We start from the raw sequence: 13,098 nt of genomic DNA on the forward strand, positions 1-13,098 counted from the left end.
TCTTGCCAGGACAGAATATAACAGAACTACTATCAACTCATTCTTTCATAATGCAATCTTTGTAGTATTGGTTGCTCATTTTTTTTAAATAGCCATACCTCATTGTTGACACAAAATGAACTTCCCATCCACTAAAACAGTAATAGCTTACAAATAAATATATAGCGTTATGGTTTGTAAAGTGATTTAACTACATTATCTAATTTAAGCCTTTTAGCCAAAGTCCTACCCTGTTATTGTCTTATCCAGGTATGGAGGTAACCCTGGGTTCTCAAGCCCTTTTTTTTTTAGAAAAATTCAGTCTCTACTTAAAATTCTACTAAGCTGAAGAGGCTTTGTTTTTGGGTCTGGTGATGGTGATGTTGACTTCCCAAGGACCATCCTAGCTAAGTTCAGAGGATCTTATCACCAAGTTGGCTACCAGGTGATAAATTTTTTTAGTCACCACAACTTTCAAAGGCATTTATTAAGCCATAGAGGGATTGCCATATTTCTTTATGGGAGGAATATTTGCACCAATAAAATTAAAGAACTTTGGAGTAATGATATTAGCAACAACATTCTAAGGTAGGTAATACAAGTAGTATTATGTCCATTTTGTAAATAAGGAAACTGAAACTCAGAGAGGTCAAAAGATTTTCATTAGGTAACAGCTAGAAACAGAGTCAAGACTCTAACCCAGTCTAGTGTTTTTGGCAGCTCTTTGTAGTAGCAAAAGGACTGGAAACCAAGGGGGGAGCCTATTGATTAGGGAATGACTGGACAAATCATGTATATAATTTTAATGGAATACCAGAGTGCCATAATCAGTGATGAAATTCATGGTTTAGAAAACCTGGGAAGACCTCTATGAACTAATACAGAAGGAAATAAGAAGAACCAGAAGAATAATAATAGAAGTGTTTTAAGGGACAAAAAAACTTGAAAGATCTAAGACCTCTGATCAATACACTGATTATGATTCCAGAGGATTAATGATGATCTAAGCTAAGGCATCTCTTGACAGAGAAGTGATGGATTCAAGATGCTGAAGGAGACATGCATTTCTGGACATGGACAACATGGAAATGCATTTTGTTTGAATATGAATATTTGTTACAAGAGCTTTTTTTTCTTTTAAATCTGTGAAAGTGAGAGGGTTGGAAAATACATGTTAATTGAAAAAATAAGATAAATGTAAGGTAGTATGTATGGATTTTGTGCCCTTGGTCACACACACATATACATATATACATACTTAAAACTTTGCTGTTATAATAAAGGTAAATTATTTATTATACAAGCCTCGAATATTTATTTATTTCTGAATATCAAAAGTACCTGTAGATAGTGATAGATTCGTTATGACTATTGTGGGAACATATGGAATTTGTAAGAATCACTAAACTTTGAAAAAATTAACCCTTAAAGTATTTATACTATAAAGGAAATGCTATCAATTGATGGATTGGTGACAAATTGCTATCTTTTTTTTTTTACTGTTTGTATATTTTTCTCAGAAGTGTGAGTACAGCCTTTTCCCTTTTTTGTTGATATTTATAATAACAGCATTTATAGAATGCTTTAAGTTTTGCAAAATGCTTTCCCATATATTATCTCCCTTGATCCTCACAACAGCTCTGTCAGATAAGTACCATTATTATGCCCATTTTACAGATGAGGAAACTGGGACTTAGAGAAGTTAGAATTGCTAAGAGTTGTACAGTTAGTGTCTGAGGCAGGATTCCGCCTCATATCTTCTTGATTCTAAAACCAGTGATAATGATGAATAACTTTAATATAACTTTAAGCAAATATACCCACATTTTACATAGGATTTACTCCTAAGAATTTTAACATGTTTTAAGTCCAAAGTTTCATGGGATTTGGAGCTAGAAGAGGTTTTAGAAGGCATCTAATGAATCACTCTCAATATAGAAATAAAGGAAATGAGACCCAGAGAATTGATGTGACTTGTCCAAGGTCACACAGGTAGTAAGCATCAGAATATGGTTTCAAACCCAGGACCCTTGATTATAGACCCAGTGCTAACTCTATTACATTTTAAAAAGGAAAAAACAATGCCCTTTATAGAACTTAAAATTATCACCCTGATATTTACACTAACCAATTGAGCTAATCCATCCAGCTAACCCATCCAGGTTACGAAAATTATAGTTACATGGCATAAGTTTGGATACATCTATATCAAGTTCATTTATCTAGAGTAAGGAAATCACATTAAAATTGTGGGTTTTTAAATAGTTTCAAACAGTTGGAGGAAAGGCAGATTTGTATTTATTTGAAAGAATCCCTTGCAAATGAATAAGGTTAGAGGAGACATTTAATCAATTAAACAGATAATACCATGATTCCGTGGTATGCTCAGCTGAATAGTAATTGGTCATATAAAAATGTCTTGTTAAATACTTTATATTATGGCACATTTAAAACTACCAAGGCTTTTTAGGTATTTTTACAACTAAAGGCTGTAGATTACTTTGTTCCTCATAACTAAATTGCTACGAATACATCTATACAATGCGGTATAAGACATATACACATGTACAAAAATACATAGCCAAGTTTTAAATCATAAAAGAGAATGATTTTTTAAAAATCTACCCAATCCCCTGTCACTGTGACTGGATTAAATATAATTAAAACAGCTTCAAAACACAGCCAAACCCAAAGATATGTAAGGCTGCATTGTGAAGAAAATGACTGCCAAATCGTAAGCCAAGAACAGATTGGTGACTTAAGAACTTTAAAATTAGTTCTGAAGTGTTGGTTCAGTAGTTTGCCTCATAATAACCTGTTGTTTCAACACCTTCCCCTAAGTACTACAGCATAACTTAAAATTGCATAAAACTCTGCTAAAATGTGAAAGCATGGACCCTGTGGCAGTTTTATGAACAACCTGACTAAAACTAATGATACTGTCTTCAAGCGGAACTATATGATGCAACTAAATTATTCAGTACTAAGAACGCATGCACAAAACTCGTGTATTGAGGAAAAGTATGTTTCAGTAGCCTAAGAAAGTCCAGATGTATACGACACCTGCATTTATTATGTCTAGTTCTATAAGCGAAATGGCAAACAAGTGTAATGAGAGGCAGCAGGCATTTGTACTTGTAAAAACCTATTCAAGGGGAACAACTTTACTTCTACAAAGTCCAACAGCACGCGCACAAACCAATGAAAGAAACCCCGGGTTCCACCAGACCGATGCTTGACTGTTAAGTGAAGAAGACCTACAACCTCTCCTTGGAGTTCTACTGTGACGTCTCCAGCAAAGCTTTGCTGAAACGAGAGGTGCTTTATTACCTTGTCCCAGGCAAGTAGCACTTAAGCAGAAACGAAGATGTCAGTGAGGAAGCCCCTCCTTCTCCTGGCCAGTCATCTCCCTCTGCTTTGGGTCTTTTGAAAGACATCTCTCTATCTTCCACTCAGAAAATAAGAATGAACCAATATAAATATTGCTTTCCCTCTTTTTTTTCTCCCTCCCTCCCTTCAACAGAAAACTCTGAAGTGGGCAACAGGATTTAGAAACGGAAAACCCCGGCGACCCCCAACCCCCACCTTTGCCCTCTTAGCCATTTGCCTTGACACCGCGGTGCCCTGAAACGTTGGGAGCCACAGCTTCCAGGGAAATAAACCCATCCAGTATTTCCTGGTAAATATTCCTCAGTCAGTTTCCCCAAGTGAGGAGCATCCCTTTGTGGGGGCTTGGGGACCCCGACTCCCAAGCGGCTCTCCCTCCCTCCTAGCCTAGACGAAGGAGAGACGCCAGAACAGTAATAACAAGGATGAGGAAAGGAATCGCTCGCTACCTCCAGAGCTGCTCCCTTGGCTGCCTCTCTCGGCGGTGGCCGATGCCACTGCCGCCGCTGCCGCCGCTGCCGCCGCCGCCGCTGCTGCTGGGAGGGCTGTCTGGGTGCTCGCTGCTGCCACTGGGCGCTGATCAGCTGATATTTACCTGTGAGGTAATGCACACCCTGTAAGGTCATCATCATGCAGCAGTCCCTACCGAAGCCAACCTAGTGCGGAGTCCGGGAGCTCCAGGGAGAGCCCGCCTCGCGCTGCCGCCGCTCCCCACGCTGCTGCTGCCCGCTACCGGCCCGGGGAGCAGGGGGTGGGGGATGCTGCACCGCAGAGGCTGCGGCTCCTGGCACATGCTTGGGACTTGCTCCGGCTAAAAGCCAGCGGCACAGGTGGGGAAGCCCTGCGAAGTGGGTGTTTGGGCATGGGGGGTTGTAAGCCTCCCCTTCTCCTCCCCCATGGTCCTCCTTCCCATCCCCAGTTAGCTCTTTCCACTATTTACTTTGCCTCCTTTTGCACTGCCCTTCCTCCTGCCTCAGTGCCCCCTTTCCACCACCTCCACCCCCACCTCCTCCTTTTCTCCCGGAGGTGGTGTCAGCGGCTGCTGCTGCTGCTGCTGCTGCTGCTGCTGCTGCGGTCCCTGCGCAGCTGTGTAATGCACGTCATGAGCACCTCCCGATTCACAGAGCCTCTCTACGGCGAGCCGGGGGCAGCGTGCACCGGCTCAGCCCGGGCTTTACGCCCACTCGGCTACACATTCACATACACACATACATACCCCTCCCCTCCCACCCCACCCCCACCCACTGGTCCTCACCCTTTGGCTCCCCTCACCACCGCGCTGCCTCCAGAGCTGTCATCCGAGGGGGGAAGAAAAAAAGCTTTTCCACACACCTTCCGAGGAACCGGCTTGCTGAGCTCAGTCAGTCCTCGACACTCTCCAAACTCTTAGAAGGTGTCCACTTGTGAACGTGTGTATGTATACCTGTGTGTGTGTGCGCGCGAGTGTGCATAAGTGTGAGGTTGGGGAAGGATCCTCTTTCTTATTATTTAATAATGTCAGAAGTGCCGGGGCTGCTCCCGGAGTTGTGGGTCATGTGGGCACAGCAGAGGCTGGCTGCTGCCAGTACCAGGGTTTCCTGAGGATCCTGAAACTATGATCTCATCCTCCTCATCCCCCCTCCTCCCTGCCCGCGCACACATACACATACATACCCTGCATGCACTATCTTCTCTCTTGGACCTAAATATCTCTCTAGGGAAATGCAGTGTTCACTCTCTTCACTGGGAAAAGCCTTCAGAATGGAGATTTTTCTCTTTCAAGGGGTGATTTATTGGCTTTGTTTATTTTCTTTATAGTTTAACCACACACGTGCGGAGCCGAGCAGCGCCCATCTACAAAATTTAAAAATAAAAAATATTCAGACCTACATCTTGACCCAAATTTTCAGCAGGGAACCTAGGACTCCAACAAATAGCTCCATCTCAAGCCGTAACAAATAAAACCCCATACGCTAAATAGCTCACCATAATAATGCCTAGAATTTCTGTAGTGGGGCTCTTTAACAAGCTGAAAGCGTGTCACAAACATTACCTCATTTATTTGCAGAGAATCTTTGCAGGGGAGAGGGATTGGTAAGGCAAGTAGTACTGTCTGCATCGTATAGATGAGGAAAGTGAGGTATGAAGAAGTTAATTGATACGTCCTAGGTCACATAGTGTGGCAATATCTCAAAAAATAAATAAGTAATAGGTGTTGAGCACTCACCCACAGGGTGCCACATCATCATCAATTACACTGACTGTGAGAGTTGGTTACAGAACACAGAGAAGACACTATTTCTGCCCTTGAGATGATTATTAGCTCACTGAAATAGGACAGAGAAATTAATAGCCATTATATACATTTCCCCAAAGCTGTTTCAGTTATCTTATTCGACCCATCTTATGTCATCTGCCATTAACTAGATGTATGACCTAGGAAAAGTCACTTAACCTCTTTGGGTCTCAGTTTCTTCATGAAGGTTTAGGCTTAGATGATCTCTTGGGTACCTTCAGATTTTAAAAATTTATGAATCTAGGATTTCTTTAGATGGGCAGATGTTCTAGATATGCCATTCAAAAAAGTATTTAATCCATCAATCAACATCTTTTAATAGGTGTTAATTATATGTGAAGCACCATGCTGAGCAATCTAGGAGATACTAAGAAATTTAAGGTAGTACCTTCCAGAAGTTTAAAATCCATTTGGTAAAGAAAAGACATATATACCACACAGGAAACAGAGATGTCTCATGTCGGTCTCAGTAAACCATTGAAAATACTCAATTCAGCAAACATTTATTCAGTGCTCATTATTTGCCAGGTATCATACTAGGCACCAGATATTCTGGGAGCCACTGCACTGCATATAGATGCTAAGAAATCATTCCCTTCATATACTCTCCCAAGTTATACTCTAGTCAACAAGCACTTATTAAGCATCTACTGTGTGCCAGGCACTGTGCTAGGAATTAAAAACAAAAGTGAAAATAATTCCTGCTTTCAAGGAGCTCACAATCCAATGGGAATAGACATGCAAATAACCATATAAAAAAAGAAGAAAGAAAAAAGACATACAGTATAAATTGGAGGTAATCTCAGAGTGAAATCACTAGCATTGATTAGGGACAGCTTCTTTCTGAAGGCAAGATTTTAGCTGAGACTTAAAGGAAGTCAGGAGATAGAAATAAGGAGGAAGAGAATTTCAGGCATGGGGACAGTCAGTGAAAATGCACAGAGACTGGAGATTCAGTATCTTGTTTAAGAAACAGCATGAAGGTGAGTGTCACTGGATCACAGAGTTCATCAAAGAGGGTAAAGTGTGAGAAGACTGGAAAGGTAGAAATGGGGCAGTTTATGAAGGGCTTTAAAAGCCAAACAGAGGGTCTGATATTTTATCCTCTAGGTAATAGTGAGCCAGGGTTATTTATTGAGTGAGGAGGATTGGTCAGAGCTGTGCTTTAGGAAGATTATGTTGGTAGCTGACTGGAGAGTGGAATATGGTGGAACTTAAGAAAAAAGACTAACCAGGAGGTATCATTTTAGTCCAGACCTGAGGTGATGAGGACCTGTACCAAGGTGGTGGCAGTGCTAGAAGACAGAAAGTATGAAGGTAGAATTGAAAGGACTTGGCAACTGACTGGGGATGATAAAAGGGTGGTGAGGGAGAGTGAGGAATCTAGGATAACACTTCTGTTTCAAGGATACTGGGTTACTGAAAGGATAGTGATACCTTCTACAATAATAAGGATGTTAGGAAGTGGAGAGAAATGAGATCAATTTTTAGCATTTGAGTCTAAGAATAAGAATAAGAAAGGGCTAGGAATAGCTTTAAAAATCAGATGATTTTATATTTGATATTGAAGGTAATAGAAAGCCACTATCATTTGTTGAGTTGGGGGAAGAGGAGTGTGGTCGGATCATAGTTTAAGATACCTATGGGAAATCCAGTTCAAGATGTCCAAAAATCTAGAAGTCACTAGACAGGTCAGGTGGATAAACAGTTATGAGAATGCTCTGTACAGAGATGATAATTGAATTTATGGGATCTGATGGGATCACCAAATGAAATAGCATGGAAGGAAAAGAGAAGAGGGCGAAGGACAGAGGCTTTGTAGACACCCACAGTTAGCAGGTTCAACCTAAATCAAATGGAGACTGAGAGGGATTGGTCTGACAGGTAAGAGAAGAACCAAAAGACAGTAATGTCATTAAAATAGAAATTAAAAGGGGTGACCAACAGTCAAAGGTTACAGAGACATCAAGAAGAATGAGGATTGAAAATGGAGGGGAACTTAAGAGGAGAAGGAAATAAATATTTATATAGCACTTACTATATACCAGGCACTGTGCTAAGCACTTTACAACCCTGTGAGTAGGTGCTGTTATTATCCCCATTTTACAGTTTGGAAAATTTGAGGCAAACAAAGGTCAAGTGACTCTCCCAGGTTCATACATCTAGTAAATGTTCCAGACTGGATTAGAACTCAGATCTTTTTGAGTCCAAGTCCAGTGCTGTATCCACTGTACCATTTAAGTGTTCTACAATTTGGATTATTAGATTTAGAAATTAAGAGATTACTGATACCTTGGGAGGGAGTGGTTTTAGTGAGGTTGGAAGTCAGATTGCAGATAACTCTCCATGAATATAGTGAAGTATTGAACTTCATGACACCTGGGTTCACATCCCAAATCTCAGATTAATGACTAGGGAAAAGTCACATCATGACTCAAACCTTAGTTTCCTCTTCTATAAAATGAGAAAAATAATGTTTAGTGTACCTACTTTACAGCATTGTTGTGCATTTTCAACGCAAAAAAAAAGAGATTTGCTGCTATTTATTTTTAAAAGCACAGATTTTTTTTAAAAAAGTCACTGAAAAGCTTCACAAGGAGTCATGAGGGGTTATTGCAACTTTCTGAGGGTCTCTTGGCAAGTTGTATCATTGGCCCAAGGGATCATAGGAACATTCCAGGAAACAGAATTACCACATAAATAGCTGGTCCTATACCCCTAAGGCAGAAAAGAGAAGTCATTGACAAGGCTGGAAACAAGAAACAAGAAAACTGCTCTGAGTTGGTCCCTCTTCTCCTGCAATCTCAAGGGCTTTCCCCTTTGCCCTGGAGCCAACACCTTGCTGAATGTTTTAGGCAGATAGAAAATTGAGAGTACTTGTAAGTCTGAGAGGTGGATAAAGTGGATAGAGTGTTGCATTTGGAACTAGAAAGACCTGAGTTTATATCTTGCTTCAGACAAGCTATGCAACACTAGTCAATTTCCTAAACCTCTCTTTGCCTCAGTTTTATCATTGGTCAAATGGGGATGGGAATAGTACTTACCTCACAGGATTGTTGTAAGGATCAAATAAGATAATATATATAAAATGCTTTGTAAATGTTAAAAATTCTCATAGATGTTAGATGTTGATGATGATGCTAGCAGTTCTTAACATTCTGTTTACCTCTGGAGAGCCTTGGCTATTCATAGAAGTGGCATTGTCATATATCCAACCATGCTTAAATATGCACAAAATTACTTAACCTTTTGGTTTCATGAAATTTCATTTCATTAATCTTGAATATCTACATTTTCAAAAAAACATCATATTCAGGGGAAAAAGAGACACATATTTGGTGCTTTATAATATCCAAGTCTTTCTCTAAAGAGTTTAATTTGGGCTCTTGTATAATACTAATTCTTTTGTTGCCATATTCTAAATGTCTCCTATGCCATTGTTTGCCCCAAACCCTAGTGAACAAGTAGGAGAAGGTTTTTTTTCCTTTTTTTCCTGTTTGTTTTTTACTACACCTTTCTTCTTACGCTTTGCTCCGTTTCAGGTACTCTGTGATCCAGTGACACTAACCTCCTGCTATTCCTCAAATAAGACACTGAATCTTGTCTCTATGCATTTTCACTGGCTCTCTCCTATGCCTAGAATTCTCTCCCTCCTCATCTCTGCCTCCTGGTTTATTTCAAATATCAGCACAAATCCCACATCTACAAGAAGACTTTCATGTTCCCCTTTAATGTTAGTGCCTTCCCTTTGATACCATCTCCAATTTATCATATATATGTTGTGAGGCTATCCCCCATGTGTAATGGGGAGGGGGGGGATGCTTTTGTGTATGACTCACAGGGAGACAAAAATTGACATCTCTAGCCTCTTGTCCCTCCACCATTCTCCAAGGGAGATTTTAATTCCTGCCAGGATGGGAAACAGGAGTTGAGGCCAGAAGCTTGGCCACTCTCCTCAGACAGAAGAGAGTACCAGACTGGAACTGTATCTATCTTCTCCCTTAAATATTTTTTAGTTTTAAGAATGTGGTTTTTCAGGTTCAAGCTAAACTTCTGATCACTATGTCTTAATGGGGAAAGGAATACCCAAGTTTTAGAACCAAGGCTTAATTGACCCCTTTCCAACCAAGTACCACTTTTACAATGTATACACATAGCTAATAGCAAAGAAACCCATTTATCCAAGTCAATGGCAAAACAGAGAAATCAGAGAAAGTATACATATGAGAATATATATACCAGAGCATAAAGAGTGAAAAAGCTCTACCATTGTTATCAAGGTAGAAAAGTTCCCTGAAGTCTCTAATACAGTAAGCTGGGATAGTGACATGATGAAGACTGTCAGCTCCTCCCATGTCCCTTTCATCCCAGAGTTTCATTCTACCTTTAGCAACCTGAAGTGGAGTTGGCATCATCCATCTTTTCTCTTGAAACTGGAAGCCGGAAGTGCCCAAAGCAACTGCAGAGTTCCATGAGACTCCTAAGACTCAACATCTAAGGAAACTAAAGAACTTGGAGCTCTCTTCTCTCCCTTTCTCTCCAATTATACCCCACCCCTCATGCCCCACAGGCACAGGGCATTGATCTCTGCCAGTGAAGGAAGAATCCCATACCAATGGGTTTTGGGACCTGGGTTATATATAATATATATATGTACACACACTAACATATAGTTTCATATGTGCATGTATATATGCATGTAAATATATGTGCAGATATATATATGTGTGTATGTATAAACATTTGTCTGCACTTAGTCTTTTGCATGTTGTCTTCCCTATTAGACTGTAAGCTCCTTGAGATCAGGGACCATTTTTCGTTTAGTTGGTTTTTTGCCTTCCTTCATATCCGAAGTGTTTAATACATGCTTATTGTTTTTGACCTGACAATAAGCCATAATTATATTGGTGTTTAACATGTGCTTTTTTTTTGGAATCAGTCAACAAACATTTATTAAGTGCCTACTCTGTGGCAAAGATTATGCTAATTGTTGGGGATGCAAAGAAAAGAAAAAAGATAGTCCCTGCCCTCAAAGAGCTTACAATCTAAGGGGGTATACAGCACATTGAAAGAAGCTGAAAATTGAGAGTGGGGTGGGAAAGAGTACACAGCTCAGGGACATGCTGAAGTTCTGCAGCCAGGTGGGAAATGATGAGGTGACTCCCCTAGGTAATCTATTTAAATAGAGAATCTGGAAGTAATTCACCAATGTCCATCCACCTTTCACCCTGCACTCTCTTCAATCAGAAAGAGGAACCCTAGGGGCAGAGTAACATGCTTTTAGCTACTGCTGATACCCACTCTTATGGATAGAGAATTACTTTTAAGACTTAGGTTTATAATATTATTGGTACAGACACTCTCTTTAAGGATGGAGATAACCATCTGTCTAGGATTTGATCTAGGTGGTCTTTGATGATTTCTGTGGCCAAAAACCAAACCAAACCGAAGAAAATGACATCCTGTGGATAACCTTCACCAAATGATCTAATCCACTTATTAGACAACAGAAACACAGGCAGTCACCAGACCTGACTCGAAATCTTCTCAGCTTAGTAGGACCTGCCAGAACTTGTGCCCTGTTAGAACAGCCTTTGAGAACCCAGAGCCACCTCCATACCAAGAGAAGGCATCGAATTGTGACAGAGCAATAGTTTGGCTGTTTTACAAGTATAGATCAGAAAATGGTCCAGATCTCCAGTCATTCAACAATTCGTGGAAATGAGGAAAGAAGGAAGAAACAAAAGGAGAAAAGGAAACACAAGAAAGAGGAAAATAGAGGGGTGAAGAGAAGAAAAGGAATGAGAGGAAACATAAAGACAAAAAAGAAGTAAGAAAATTGAAGAGGAAAAAAATAATACATTAAAATCTGCTACTTAAAAAAAATTCTAAGAAAACCATGGACTAACATTGCCCAAACTCTGTTCCAAATGTTTGTTAAATGAATCAATCAATGTATTCTGTGTGATATGAATCTATTTTTATGAGATAATTTTGACCCTACAAAGTTTAAATATAAATTATGTATATTTCAAAATGATTGTAACGTGCAGCATTAAGAAATAAAATAAGCTTAATTTCCTCTATTTTGCTCTCCTACCCTCTCATAAACATCCTTTATCTGAAGTTGTCTATACCAATGTTAACAGGATGCCCTGGATTTTCCAAAATTATTGCACCTAAGGAAAAAAAACTATACTTTTCAGAAGTTTTTCCAAAGGACTATTGTTTGTTGGTCTTGAAAAATGTGGTCATTACATTTCCACTCCCAAATACTCCAAGCAGAATTTACGGTTTCCATAAGTCTATGTCAAATCCATCATTTTTCCCCCAGTCAGAATTAATCACAACCAGAAACTTTGTCATCGAAAAATATTTATTAAACCCATTCTGTATTCATGGCATTATTCTAAATACTTATAAGGAGAGGTTAAGTAGTCAGAACAAAGCATATTCTTATCCCAGAGAATCTTTTGGGAATAATCTCTACTCCATTAACCTTCTAGTCAATGTGCAGAAGTATCTACTGTGATTTCATTCTTCACAATGATACAGTGAGAAAAAAGGCAGATGATCTGAGGTAGTAGCAGCTGGAGTTATATACACCTTCATAGATTAATGACAATTTGTTGAATAGCAGTAATAGGTATGAAAAAAACCAAGGTAGACTATGTAGTAGGAAAAACAGTATGATTTCATTGCTGTAGGGACTTGCCTCATGACGAAACCCCCTCTTTCGATATAGGTCAGTCCATTCATTGCTACTATGGTTCTTAGACTTGCCTATAGCACTAAGAGGTTAACTCACAACCATACACAGTTAGAATGTGTCGAAGGCTGGACATGAACATGAGTCTTCCTGGTTTTAACTCTCATTGCCTCCATTGCCTTTCATTGTGGGCTAAACAGTAAGAGAATAAGTATTCTGTAATGGTTATATAATCTTTAGTACTGTATCCCATGATAACCCCTGTGATATTTGTTTAATGTCTCACAGTTTTCAAAGTTATGTTGGATAGAGTGGTTGGAGTAAAAAAAAAAGATATAGATGCAAATCGTAGCAGTTAATAGCTGTGTAACCTTGGGTAAGTCACAAAAACTCTGTATATCTCAAACAACCTCCTAGGACTTACCTAGTGAATCACAGACAAGTTGTGATCTATGTTGGTGGTGGGAGTTCCCATATTTGGATTTCCCCACAATGACAAAATCAAAGATTCTTCATGTTTTCTTGTATTTTTCAAAGTGTTCTCAAATATATTATCTCATTTGAACCTAATGGATCAGAAAGGCAGACAGTCTCATGTGGATGTAATTTTAAGGCTTTTAAATCAATAATTCTTCCTTGTTATCTAGATGTTGAACAGGGAAACATTCACATTTTAGCTATTGTTTTCAAAAGTCTCATAGATATTTTCCTGACTAGTCAGCACTAAAGATATTGTTCAGAATACTGT

At 39.5% G+C, this 13,098-nt stretch overlaps 1 protein-coding gene across 1 annotated transcript in view; it reads right to left on the reverse strand.

Annotated features, from left to right (window-relative positions):
* The window catches only part of DTNA (dystrobrevin alpha), a 484,963-nt gene extending 480,068 nt beyond the window's left edge, over nt 1–4,895 (reverse strand). The window contains exons 1-2 of the mRNA XM_078153434.1: nt 4,622–4,895; nt 3,816–3,961 (exon numbers count right to left, since the gene is read on the reverse strand). The gene's annotated coding sequence lies outside the window, so the exon portion shown is untranslated. The remainder of the gene's footprint in view (nt 1–3,815; nt 3,962–4,621) is intronic.
* Between the last annotated feature and the right edge of the window lie 8,203 nt (nt 4,896–13,098).

Source organism: Phascolarctos cinereus, unplaced genomic scaffold (assembly GCF_003287225.1).
Source record: "Phascolarctos cinereus isolate Bilbo 61053 unplaced genomic scaffold, phaCin_HiC Scaffold_4;HRSCAF=312, whole genome shotgun sequence".
In the NCBI taxonomy this organism is placed as follows: Eukaryota; Metazoa; Chordata; class Mammalia; order Diprotodontia; family Phascolarctidae; genus Phascolarctos; species Phascolarctos cinereus.